The sequence below is a fragment of the Symphalangus syndactylus genome, chromosome X (genome assembly GCF_028878055.3).
Source record: "Symphalangus syndactylus isolate Jambi chromosome X, NHGRI_mSymSyn1-v2.1_pri, whole genome shotgun sequence".
In the NCBI taxonomy this organism is placed as follows: domain Eukaryota; kingdom Metazoa; phylum Chordata; class Mammalia; order Primates; family Hylobatidae; genus Symphalangus; species Symphalangus syndactylus.
This window is the reverse complement of record NC_072447.2, coordinates 98,617,844-98,631,328: the sequence shown is the minus strand read 5'-3', so window position 1 is coordinate 98,631,328 and position 13,485 is coordinate 98,617,844. Positions and strand designations below refer to the sequence as shown.

Below are 13,485 nucleotides of genomic sequence, written 5' to 3'. Positions count from 1 at the left end.
TATAAATAAGTGGAGCAGAATTGATAGTTTAAAAACAAATCCATATATTTATGGTCAATTGATTTTCTACAAAAGGACAAAGACATTTCAGTGGTGAAAAGGATAGTCTTTTCAACAAATGGACATTTGTGTATCCATCTTTTTTGAAAAGAAAGAAATTAGACACTTCACACCATATATAAAAAGTTAACTCAAAATAGATCACAGACCTAAATGTAAGATCTAAAGGTAAGAGCTAAAATTATAAAATTCTAGAAGAGAATATAGGAGAACATTTTCATGAGTTGGGGTTGGGCAAAGAGTTCTTAGGTAAAATATTGAAAGCATGTTTCAAAGAAGAAAAAAATTATAAATTGGACTTCATCAACTTGTGTTACTCAAAAGTCATCATTAAAAGAACATAAGAGAAAATATTGCAAATCATACATCTGATCATATCCAGAATATTTGAAAAACTCTTACAAGTCAATAATTATTAAGACCAAAAAATTAAAAATTGGCAAATAACTTGAATAAATATTTCTTCAAAGAAAATACATTAGGGAAATGCAAATCAGAAGTCCAACAAGAAACTACTACACATACACTAGAATGGCCATAATAAAAAAGGCAAATTATACCAAGTGTTGATGAGGATGCACAGAAAGTGGCCCATGGTGCATTTGCTGGTGGTAATGTCATGTAGTACAGCCACATTGGAAAATATTTTGGTAGTTTCTTAACAAATTAATCACAAATATACCATACAACACAGCAATTCTACTCCTAGAAATATATCCATGAGAAACAAAAACATCTGTCTACACAAATACATGTATGTAAACATGTACAATAGCATTACACATAATAACAAAAATAACTGGAAACAGTCCAAATATCCACCACCTAGTAAATGGATGAATAAAATGTGATACAGTCATACAATGGAATAGTATTCATCAATTAAAAAGAAAAACTACTGATCCATGCTATAACATGGACGGACCTCAAAAACATAAGTGAAAGAAGCCGGGCACAATGAGGAATACACTGTATGATTCTATTTAGATAAAATGTACAGAAAAGGCAAATTCATATAGACAGAAAACAGAAGAGTGTTCGCTTAAGCCTGGATGTAAAAACAAGGATTGACTGCTAACAGGCCCTAGATAACTTTTTGGGGAGACAGGAAAATTCTAACAATTATGGTGATGGTCGCACAACTCTCTATAAACTTACTAAAATTATTGAATTATATCTATATAATGAGTGAAATTTATGGTATGTAATTATATTTCAATAAAGGTTTTTAAAAAACACACAGGGATATAGTAAATAAAAACAATTTAGTGGATTTTCTTAAGTCCTTACTTAGCTTTTTTAGGCTCACCGTATGCACCCATTTTCATAATTTCTACTTCTATACTAACACTCTTACACCCAAGTCTATATCTCCAGCCCTGACTTCTAAGCCTTTTTTTTTTCTTTCCAGTTTTCATCTCATATAGTTGGTTACCTCTTATACTACTCCTGGCAAAAGTTAACTCCTCCACCTCTTGCTTTCTTTCTCAATTTTCCCATACCTATTAGTGGCACCTATATTTTCCTATGTTTCTCACAACTTCAGTGTTGTTTTCAGTCTCCTTATCTTAATCCCACATTAAATTAGAAACCTAGTAAAACTGATTTTCTCCAAAGCATCTCTTAAATGTGCCCTTTCCATTATCTCATCAAATAAGTCTTGCTGGTTTGATATCCTTATGCATAGGTGCTAAAGCAATCTACCTCATGTTCTATCTTCATATCACTACAGTCCTTGAAAACTTGTAGTGTCTTTAAATTTACATATGCATTTTTTCAACCAAAAATATCTGCTGAAAAAAATACAGATAAACAAAAAATAACCATGGAGTACACTACTTATATGTAAACATACCTTGTTGATTATACTTCCAGATATTTTAATGCATATTTATACCCTTTATTTAAAAAAACAAGTTTATATACATAATATTTTATAACCCGTTTGCATGACAAAATACTATATCATGATCATCTTTCTAAGTCAATAACTACTTATCACTATTGATAGCAGATTAGTATTCCTTTGGATAGATGGACTTTATTTTATTTTGATCAACTATTACTTTTACCAAAATTTTTAAAAATTAATTAAAAAATGATTGCTGTGGCCAGGTGCAGTGGCTCATGCCTGTAATCCCAGCACTTTGGGAGGCCGAGGTGGGAGGATCACCTGAGGTCAGGAGTTCGAGACCAGACTGGCCAACATGGTGAAGCCTCGTCTCTACTAAAAATACAAAAATTAGCCAGGCATGGTGGCAGGTGCCTGTAATCCCAGCTACTTGGGAGGCTGAGGCAGGCAGGAGAATCGCTTGAACCTGGGAGGCGGAGGTTGCAGTGAGCTGAGATCGTGCTATCGCACTTCAGCCTTGGAGACAAGAGTGAGACTTTGTCTCATAAAAAAAAAAAAAAAGATTGCTGTTACCTATTATATTAAATCTAAATTTATAACCCTTGTATTCTCCAATACCATCTCTATATGTTCCAACATAATCCCTTTATGTCAGACAAAGCAATCTGCTTGTACCACACACATATATATATATATATAGTTAAGTCATGCATTTACATTTTCTTATATCCTTAGCACTGATATTTAAAATTTTTAGATTATTTATTTTACTTATTTATATAATTGTTCTGGGGCTGTCTCATACTTGTATTTTTTTCTCTCCTAAATTAGATCGTGAGCTACTCCTAAAACAATTTTCAAGTGTGTTTTTTCTATCCCCACAAAGCAATCAATATAGTGCTACATATACAGTAGGTAATTAAATTAGTATTGATTTAAATTAATGACTCACATTCTTGCATTCATTCATCATAAGTTCATTTGGCAAAAATGATTTGGAGAAAGTGAAATGAAATGAAAAACATTTATTATAAGTTAATGAACATCTACTACATACATAACACTGGGTTATCAAGAAAACAAATAAATAAATGATACATGATCTCTCCTCTCAAGGGGTTTATAATCTATATGGGGAAAGTAAGGCACATAAATAGACAAATATACAAGACTACCATTCAAAAAAGATACTAACAAGCAATACATGATTAAAAGAAAATGAGGAAACAGAAAATCAGTGATTCGCAGACCAGTAAAAGGAAAGCGAAGTCTTAGAAAAGATAAGTTGAATATTAAAACATGAGAGATCTGGAGAAAAGGCAACCCTTATACACTACTGATGGGAATGTAAATTAGTATAGTCATTTTGAAAAGAGACAGTTTGGTGGTGCCTTAAAAAACTAAAAATTGAACTACCATATGATCCAGCAATCCCACTACTGGGTGTATATCCCTTCGCCAAAAAAAAAAAAAAAAAAAAAAAAGAAAAAAAAGAAAAATCAGTATATCAAAGATGTATCTATAGTCCCATGTTTATTGAAGCAATTTTCATAATAGCCATGATATAGAATCAACCTAAATGTCCATCAACAGATGAATGGACAAAGAAAATGTGATATACAAACATAATGGAATACTATTCAGCCATAAAAAGAGTGAAATCCTGTCATTTGAAGCAACATGGATGAATCTGAAGATTATGTTAAGTGAAATAATCAAGAGATAGAAAGATTCCACATGGTCTCACTAATATGTAGAATTTAAAAAGTTGTTCTTATGGAAGTAGAATGTAGATTAGTGGTTACCAGAGAATGAGGAAGGTAGTGAGTTAGTCGGCAGATGGGAAGAGATTGGTCATTGCTACAAAGTTTCAGTTAGGAAGAATAAATTCTGGTGTTCTGTTGCATAGTAAGATGACTAGAGTTATCGACAATGCATGGTATATTTCAAAATCGCTAGAAGAAAGGTTACTGAATGTTCATCACAAAGAAATGATGTTTAAGGTGATGCATATGTTAATTGCTCTAGTTGATCATTATACAATATACATACATGTACCAAAACACCATGTTGTAACCCGTAAATATGTATAACCATTATGTGTCAATCACACTTCTTTTTAAATTTTTAAAACATTTTAAATTTTATTTCAATAGTTTTGGGGGCACAGGTGGTCTTTGGTTACATGGATAAATTCTTTAGTGGTGATTTCTGAGATTTTGGTGCACTAATCACCTGAGCAGTGTACACTGTACCCAATATGTAGTTGTTTATCCCTCACCTCTTCCCACCCCTCCATCCGAGTCCTCAAAGTCCATTATATCACTCTTATGCCTTTGCATCTTCATACTTAGCTCCCACTTATAAGTGAGAACACATGGTATTTCTTTTTCCGTTTTTGAGTTACTTCACTTAGAAAAATAGCCTCCAGCTCTATCCAAGTTGAAGCAAAGGCCATTTTAATCCATTTTATGGTTGTTGTATATATACCACATTTTCTTTATCCACTCATTGGTTGATGGGCATTTAGGTTGGTTCCATATTTTTGCAATTGTGAATTACACTGCTATTAAACATGCATGTGCAGTCATACATCTTTTTACAAAGTAACAGGTCAAAAGCATTGCAGGCAGTGGGAATGGGCTGAGTGAGAAAAGCAGATAGGAAAATTCAGGGCTTATGCAGAGGAAAATTAAGTTTGGAAAAGTAGGCTGAAGCCAGACAGTGAATGGCCATGAAAGTCTGATAAATGAGTCTAGACTTGTTAAAATGGCCCTTTACTAAGCACTATCATGTAACTGGTGGGTAACATGCCTAGTGGGCATCTTTTGTACATCAGATACTGGAAATCCATTTCCTCTGTCTCATGGCACTCTTGTTTTCTTTTGAGAGTAGTCAAGTGAGACTATGACTAGCAGCCTCATCCTCCTATAGCCAAGTAGCAAGTAATTGAATTTAAAATGACTGACATTCCAGTTTATCTCAGCCTCAGCATCATGATTAGACTATTCTGGCTATGGGGCCATGTTGTATTCCCTGTTTCTTTGGTCTGCAGGGCTACTTCAGTTTCTGCCTGTTTCCACACCTGACTGACTAGCCTCCCGTTGATTCTGTGAGACCCTGATATTTTTCCAATGAATTAAATATTACATAAGTTAGCCAGAGTCTATTTCTGTTGCTTGTAACTAAAAAGTCCTAATTGACATAGCTATGTATTATTTTCCACATTTCACTGAAAAGAAGACTTTGTATTTGTGAAATTTAGTAAATTCCCAAGGCCACACAGCTAGCAAGTGGTAAATGTGGGTATGTTTGACTCTGGAATCTAAGTTGTATAAAATTACCTACTAGAGGCTATCTGTCAGGCCAAGGTTTAAACTGTAATTTAAATCTTCAAAACTGATGTTCTTATCCCTATGTCATTCTGGCTTTAAATGAGAAGTGATTGCAGATTTTAGAGAAGGGTATGATATAAAGAAAATTACATTTTAAAAGATTTTTTTTTTTTTTTTTTTGAGATGGAGTCTCACTCTGTCACCCTGGCTGGAGTGCAGTGGCGCCATCTAGGCTCACTGCAGCCTCCGCCTCCCAGGTTCAAGTGATTCTCTGCCTCAGTCTCCCGAGTAACTGGGATTACAGGTGCCTGCCACTACGCCCAGCTAATTTTTGTATTTTCAGTAGAGACCAGGTTTCACCATGTTGGCCAGGCTGGTCTTGAACCCCTAACCTCAAGTGATCTGCCTGCCTTGGCCTCCCAAAGTGCTGGGATTACAGGCATGAGCCAGCATGCCTGGCAAAAGGGTTAATTTCAGAGTATGTAGGCTGGAAGGGAAGCAAGAGAGTTTGAGGTTGGAAGATAAATGAAGAAGGTGAGGTGAATAATCCATGTGGGAAATGACAGAACTCTAAACAGTGAAATGATGGTTGGAACATAAGACAGTGTAGAAGGGAACAATTATTAGAATATTCTATCAGTTTTCATGGCTATCTCTCTGAAATTTGCATCCTATTAATTTTTCTTTTTACTATTTTATAATAACTTTGGTCCAATGACTTCAAATTTCAGTCCAGTAAGCATAAGTCTTACTGAATTAAACAGAATCTCTTGGTAAGCATATTATAAACTTAAAAGCATGAATAGATCATTTGCAGCTAAATTAGGTACACATCATTTGCAGAAAAAGTGCAATCTGCCTAGTGATTTTATGATCAAGCAATATTTTATAGGTTGAAATTTCTTCAAATCGTCACAAAACTACACGAAAAAAGGGTATCATAAAATTAAGATAGACATTTGTAGAAATTGGCTCAAGTTTTTCCTACAAGAGTAAAAATAAACTTTTCAGAAGAATGGTTAGCCAACTCACGATCTTCATTTTTAAGGTAAGAAAAGTCTCTAGAAGCAAGAGTCATTTTTCTCCATTAAAAACAGCTGTACAAGTCAATAAGAAAAAGAATAGAAGTTTTGAAATAAGAAGAAACAATTAAAATAAAAGTAATTTCACAGAACTTAGACTGTGAACATAATGGAGAGGAGGATAGTACTGCCTCTGATAACTTTATTGTCATCCCAAGAAAATATCATGCTTTTTGGAAAGAACAATGATGCATAAAAGCTTCAAATACCAATCAGAATAAAGCATAAACTGTTTAAAAATGGTACAATTTACATGGCACCCATGTATGATGATACCTCAGAGCAGCCTGTATGAGTGCTGTTCAAGTGAAAGATAGTTCCTCCTTTGCAAAAGTAGTAATTGAAACAGTACTTCAGCTCTCTATATAAACTTTGACCAAATAATGACCCAATTTAAACAATGTTATTCATTATTGTCTTAAATGTTTTTTTATTATAAAAATAATATATGCTTGTTTTAAAAATTCAAAAACTGATTCAGAATAGAAAATAAAAAGTTAAAGTTTTTCCTTCAATCTAATTTCACTGGTTCGGTGTATATATTGTCAGACATTTTTCTATGTAAATGAAAACAAACACACATGCACATAACATATATACATCTATACTTTTTATATAGATGGAGCAAATAATAGATATTGTCTGACAACTTGCTTTTCTCATTTGAAACTCTATTATGGACATCTTTTTTACATATTGAGAACCAGGTCTTTTGTTTTAAGTTACCAAGGCAGATATGTCCTCAAGCTCTGGTTTCTGGCATTTTCCCAACCACCTAAATGTTTCAATAACTGATTTTTGTATTAAAAAAATTTGACTTCTGGCATAAAAAGAGGCACATAGTTCAATAGAACAGAACAGAAAATCAAAAAATTAATCCACATATCTACAGCCAACTGATTTTTGACAAAGGCTCCAAAAACACTCACTGGGAAAGGGCGGACTCTTCAATAAATAGTGCTGGGAAAATTGGATAACCATAGGCAGAAAACTGAAACTAGACTCCCCCACCTCTCTCCCTACACAACAATAAACTCAAAATGGATCAGACTTAAATGTAAGACACAAGACTATAAATCTATTAGAAGAAAACATAGAATAAATGCTTCAGGACACTGGTTTGGGAAAAGACTTTATGAATAAGACCTCAAAAACACAGGCAACAAAAGCAAAAATAAACAAATGGGACTATATCAAACTAAACAGCTTATGCACAGCAAAGGAAACAATCAACAATGTGAAAAGTCTACCTAGAGAATGGGAGAAAATATTTGCAAAGTATTCATCCAACAGGGAATTAATATCCAGAATATACAAAGAACTCAAAACAGCCAAAAAAAAAACTCATTTCAAAAATTGGCAAATTATCCGAATAGACATTTCAAAAGAAGACATACAAATGGCCAACAAATATATGAAAACATGTTCAACATCACTAATCATCAGGGATATGCAAATCAAAACCATAAAGAGATATCATCTCACCCCAGTTAGGATGGCTGTCATAAAAAAGATAAAAATTAACAAATGCAGGTGATGATGCATAGAAAAGGGAACTCTTACACACTTTAAGTAGTGAACTAGTACAGCCACTATGGAGAACATTATGGAGGTTCCTCAAAAAACAAGCATGTATAATTTTTATAATTATAATAGAAATATGATTTGACTTTCCAAAGAAAAGTATCTTTCAAACAATAAAGAAATTGGAGGGAAGTTGTTTTCAGTAATTTATGAGACAGGAAAATGCAATGTGGCAAGTTTGATTATGCTTAATTCAAGCAACAGATTCTGATAAGAATAAAAGTAACTGGGTTATTAGGGTAGCCATTTTATGAGATAGAGTACTGTTTATTAAAATAAGAAGCTCTGGTAATTTGATATATATTTTCCTTTAAATGCTCATTATATGTAAAGCAATTTTGCAATAATTATCTAAAATATCGTCCTTTAGAAAGAAAATACTAATGAAATAAAAGGGTTAAATAAAGAAATTTTAATTTAATATTAAATGTGGATCATCATTAGATTCCAAAATTTTTCTTCTGAAGACCCTGTGTGTCCTCCTATTAATAGTTTGTGAGGTGTTACTATTTAGAAGTTGGTTGGTAAAACACCAATTCTTTAAAACCTAAAGTATAATAATAAAAAAATAAAAAAATAAAAAAAAAGAAAGGAAAAAAAAAAAAAAACAATAAGGCCTGAACCTTACTCTTTTCAATCCCTAGAACACCTTGCAGTGAGCTTTGTAGTTTGGAAGTAGTCAATGAAGATGTACTGCATTCAATTTGTATGAATGTGACTCATAATGTCGTGTTTGTTATGCTTTGTTTATAGTAAATCACCTTATTAAATTTATAAAAAAAAAAACTTGAAAATTTAGTAAACTAATGTAATTTGTTGCATGACAATTATGCATTAGTAAATCAGGCACAATTAAGAGACAACTGTTAAATAAAATTAGAGTGCAATTAAAGGCTAAAAATGAATTTTATTTGAACAGCAAGTAAAAATGGTACTGCTGGCTGAATGTGGTGGCTCACTCCTGTAATCCCAGCACTTTGGGAGGCCGAGGCAGGTGGATCACTTGAAGTCAGGAGTTCGAGACCAACTGACCAACATGGTTACACCCCGTCTCTATCAAAAATACAAAAATTAGTGGGCATGGTGGTGAATGCCTGTAATCCCAGCTATTTGGGAGGCTGAGGCAGGAGAATGGCTTGAACCCAGGAGATGGAGGTTGCAGTGAGCTGAGATCACACCATTGCACTCCAGCATGAGCAACAAGAGCAAAACTTTGTCTCAAAAAAAGAAAAAATGGTACTGTTGTAAGGAAGCCAGTTCATTTGTTTAAGAAGTTAATTAGTACAGTACTAAATGTATTCTTGTGCAGAGCAATACTCTGAGCAAGGACAGAGGATTATAAATAAGAAAATATCTTGGTCCCTCTCCTAGGTAAATTTAAAATATACACAGGAAAAGAACATGTGTGTGTACACACAATAAATGACCTATGTGGTTCTGTTATAATGTTTATCATAAAGCACACAAAAATGTAATACACTCCAAGCAAATAAGCTCTGAAGGGAAGAAAGAGTTAAAGAACTATGTTCCACTGGGTAACTATTCCTGGAGAAGATAAGTTTAGTAAAAACTGTTTGGACATGCACTATGTTATCAGAATTTTACATGTATTATGTCATTTCAAGCTCACCATTGCTCTGTGAGATGGGTACTATTATTATCCCCATTCTACAGATGAGGAAATCGAGGCATAGAGAGTTAAGAAATGTGCCCAAGGTCACTGGAGGGTAAAGGACACAGCTTGTACTTATACACTGGTTTGATTCAAGACAGTGAAGTATCACTAAAAGTTTGGGATTAGAGCAAGGATATAAGTGTTTTCAGAAAGACCTTTCAAAGAACTATGTATAGCATATCTGAGAGGCTAAGGAGCAGTTTGGGGGCTGCTACAAGCAGATTGGTCAGCTAGTCTAATCATTTATGTAATTCTCTTGTCATGTCATATTTAATCTTTCTTACAAAGAAGGCTAAACACATTCTCATGATGTAGATAATGAAACAGTTTAATTAAGGTATCCAGTTACCTCTAAACAAACAAAAAATGCTTATTCTTTTAGATAGACAAATGCTGATTATAAGAGCAGACAGACAAATGTGGTCAATATTATAATTTTAAAATTTTGTTTACACCTGAGAGTTGCTAAATCAAAGTAATGAATTAGAGAGTTGATAAATCAAAGTAATGACTCTAGAGAATGTATGCCTTTATGTCTTCTTTCTCTGAGAAGCAGATTTTTTAACCAAAAGCAACAATTAGTTCATTGACATCTTGTTTGTTTACTCACTTCTTAGAGAATTGTGAAGTGTTAGCTATCATCACCTTGAAAGTATCAATACTAGATTTGCCGAAGCATTAGTCTATACTACTTACTAAACATACACTTTCATAGAAACATCTGCCAGAATGGAGAACAACTAATTTTTTTCTGAGAGGAGGTACCTAATGAAATTAATTAAATATATTTGGATAGTCTGGAAAAAAATCAGCAGAAAATGTCACTTTGGGCTTCCTCCACTTTGTCCAAATAAACTGCAAAATGGGGAAATAGCCATTGCAAAGATAGATAGATGATAGATAGATAGATAGATAGATAGATAGATAGATAGATAGATAGAATGAATATATCTAAGATATATAAGATATATACATATATATCATATGCACATAAGATATATCTATCTATATATATTGTAAACATTGTTCATTGTTCATTTTTCAAAGTCTTTGGATTTTTCCTTCCTTTTTAGTAAAATCAAATAAAATACTTTCAAACTTGCAATAAAAAGGCTTGCTTTATTTGAATTTTAGGATGGAAATTCTTCAGATGAGTACTACAGGCAAAAAATTCTTAATTACCCTTGTAAAAGTATTCTTCCATGATGTGGTTTTACATTTTTGAAAAATGTATGCTGTTTGTACATTCAAAACTAGCATTAGAAACAAAAGCAAAAATAGACAAAAGGCATCACATCAAACTAAAAAGTTTTTGCACAATAAAGGAAGTAAACGAGTAAAGAGGCAACATATGGAATGGCAGAATATATTTGCAAACCAAACATATGATAAGGAGTTAAATATTCAAAATATATAAGGAACTCAAACAACTCAGTAATTTAAAAAAGTATAATTTTTTAAAATGAGTAAAAGATCTAAAGAGATGTTTTTCAAAAGGCATACAAATGGCCAATAGGTATATGAAAAAATACTTGACATCACTAATCATCAGGTAAATGCAAATTAAAACCATAATGAGATATCATCTCACGCCTGTTAGGACAGCTATTATCAAAAAGACGAATAAGTGTTGGTGAGGATGTGGAGAAAAGTTAACCCTTGTAAACTGTTGCTGGTAATGTGGATTAGTATAGCCATTATGGAAAACAGTATGGACATTCCTCAAAACTACCGTAAGAATGAAACTACCATATGATCCAGTAATCCCAGTACTGAGTATATATCCAAAGGATATGAAATCAATACATTGAAGAGATATCTGTACTCCCATTTTCATTGCAGCATTAGGTACAATAGCCAAGATATGGAATAAACCTAAGTGTCCATCGATTGATGAATGGATAAAGAAAATATGGTATGTATACACTGTAAAGTATTGATCAGACTTTAAAAAGGGAAATCTTGTCATTTGTGGCAACATAGACAAATCTGGAGAACAATATACTAAGTGAAATAAGCCAGGCACAGACAAATACCATATGATCTCACTTACAGGTGGAGCATAAAAATGTCACATTCATAGAAACAAAGAGTAAAATGGGTGGTTACTAGACGACTGGGAGTTGGGGGTTTGAGGAGATATTGTTCAAAAGAAACAACATGGCCTGGTGCAGTGGCTCATGCCTGTAATCCCAGCAATTTGGGAGACCAAGGTGGGCGGATCACGAGATCAGGAGATGGAGACCATCGTGGCTAGTACGGTGAAACTCTGTCTCTACTAAAAAAAAAAAAAAAAAAAAAAAAAAAATTGCCAGGAGTGGTGGTATGCACCTGTAGTCCCAGCTACACGGGAGGCTGAGGCAGGAGAATCACTTGAACCTGGGAGGTGGAGGTTGCAGTGAGCCGAGATCACGAACTGCACTCCAGCCTGGGCGACAAAGCAAGACTCCGTCTCAAAAAAAAAAAAAAAAAAAAAAAAGACACAACATTTCAGTTAGACAGGAGTGAGGTAAGAGAGATTTTGAGTGTTCTCACCAGAAAAAAATAAGTATTTAAGGTAATATATATGTTAAAATGCTTGACTTAGTCATTCAACAATGTATACATATACCAAAACATCATGTTAGATGGCAAAAATATATGTAATTTTTACATGACAATTCAAATTTCTTTGAAAAAATAGCGCTATGTTAAATATCCAAATTGGGAAACAATTTTCCTTATCTTATGTTGCATTAAACTTCCGTTTTAAACTCCATGCAGTTAAGGGTATATTGCTAGAAACGCAATTCAGAAATATTTCCTTAAAAAATAAAAATCTATAACAACATACCATATTCTGTTAATTATTATAGGAATAAGTATAAAATGAAATATTTTTGTTTGAAAACCACTGCTATGGTTTTGAAATGTTATAAAACAACCAGTGTTTTATTTATTACTATTAATAATAGTAACATCATAACAACCAATGTTTTATTACTATTCTTTTTTTAACTATAATTTATTAACAGCTTGAAGATACTTTCTATTCAATATTTCCATTTTTACAAGCAGGTCTTTCTTTATCAGATGTGAGAAAAACAAGGGCATTATTTGTGCTCCTGAATAATGCTAACTACCATTCTTGTGGCTGGGCTATGGACATCGACACACTGGCAACTCCACAAAATTGAAGAACATTTATGTTTCTTTTTGTTATTTCTTTTCTAGGATTTTACTGCTGTTATCTGACCCTTTATCTCACATAGTTGGGAGCAGAAGTGAAATGTCAAGGATGAAATGAAGATCCAGCTCCTGTGACTGTCTCCATTGCAATGAAATTCTGTTATCACACAATTTTGTTCTCATTCTTTCCCAAATGTATCTAACAAATGGATAACTACCGACTGTGTCATTAAAACCAGTACACAAAGGAACAGATTAGAGCGTCCAACATAGACCCACACATACAAGGACAGCTAATTTTTGACAAATGTGCAAAGGCAAATCAGTGGTGAAAAGACAGTCTATTCAACAAATAGTGCTGTAACAACTGCATATCTACATCAAAAGAAAGAAATCTTCAATCCATACCTTGTATTTTTTGCAAAAATGTACCAGACCTAAATGCAACACCTAAAAGTATAAAACTTAAAAAAAAGGAAGAAAATAATTGTGACTTTGGGTTAAGCAAAGATTTCTAAGAGATGACACACAAAGTATGCTCCATAGAAGAAAAACAAGATAAACTGGACTTCATCAAAATTTCAAACTTCTTATCCCAATTACCCTGATTTGACCATTACACATTGTATTCATGTATCAAAATCACATGTGCCCCCAAAATATGATGTATCAATATAAAAATTACTAACATTTCCTCTTTAAAAACAGTAAAACGCACCCTTAAGAGAA

At 33.2% G+C, this 13,485-nt stretch overlaps 1 protein-coding gene and 1 long non-coding RNA gene across 6 annotated transcripts in view; one reads left to right on the top strand and one right to left on the bottom strand.

Annotated features, from left to right (window-relative positions):
• The window catches only part of LOC134735993 (uncharacterized), a 606,060-nt gene that overhangs the window by 486,160 nt on the left and 106,415 nt on the right, over positions 1 to 13,485 (top strand). The window lies entirely within an intron of this gene.
• The window catches only part of FAM133A (family with sequence similarity 133 member A), a 38,866-nt gene that overhangs the window by 21,081 nt on the left and 4,300 nt on the right, over positions 1 to 13,485 (bottom strand). Inside the window, exon 1 of one of the 4 annotated variants that reach the window (XM_063634666.1) lies at positions 13,165 to 13,185. The exons of the other annotated variants lie outside the window; for them this stretch is intronic. The gene's annotated coding sequence lies outside the window, so the exon portion shown is untranslated. Of the gene's footprint in view, positions 1 to 13,164; positions 13,186 to 13,485 lie in introns of those variants that run through there. 4 annotated transcript variants of the gene reach the window in all.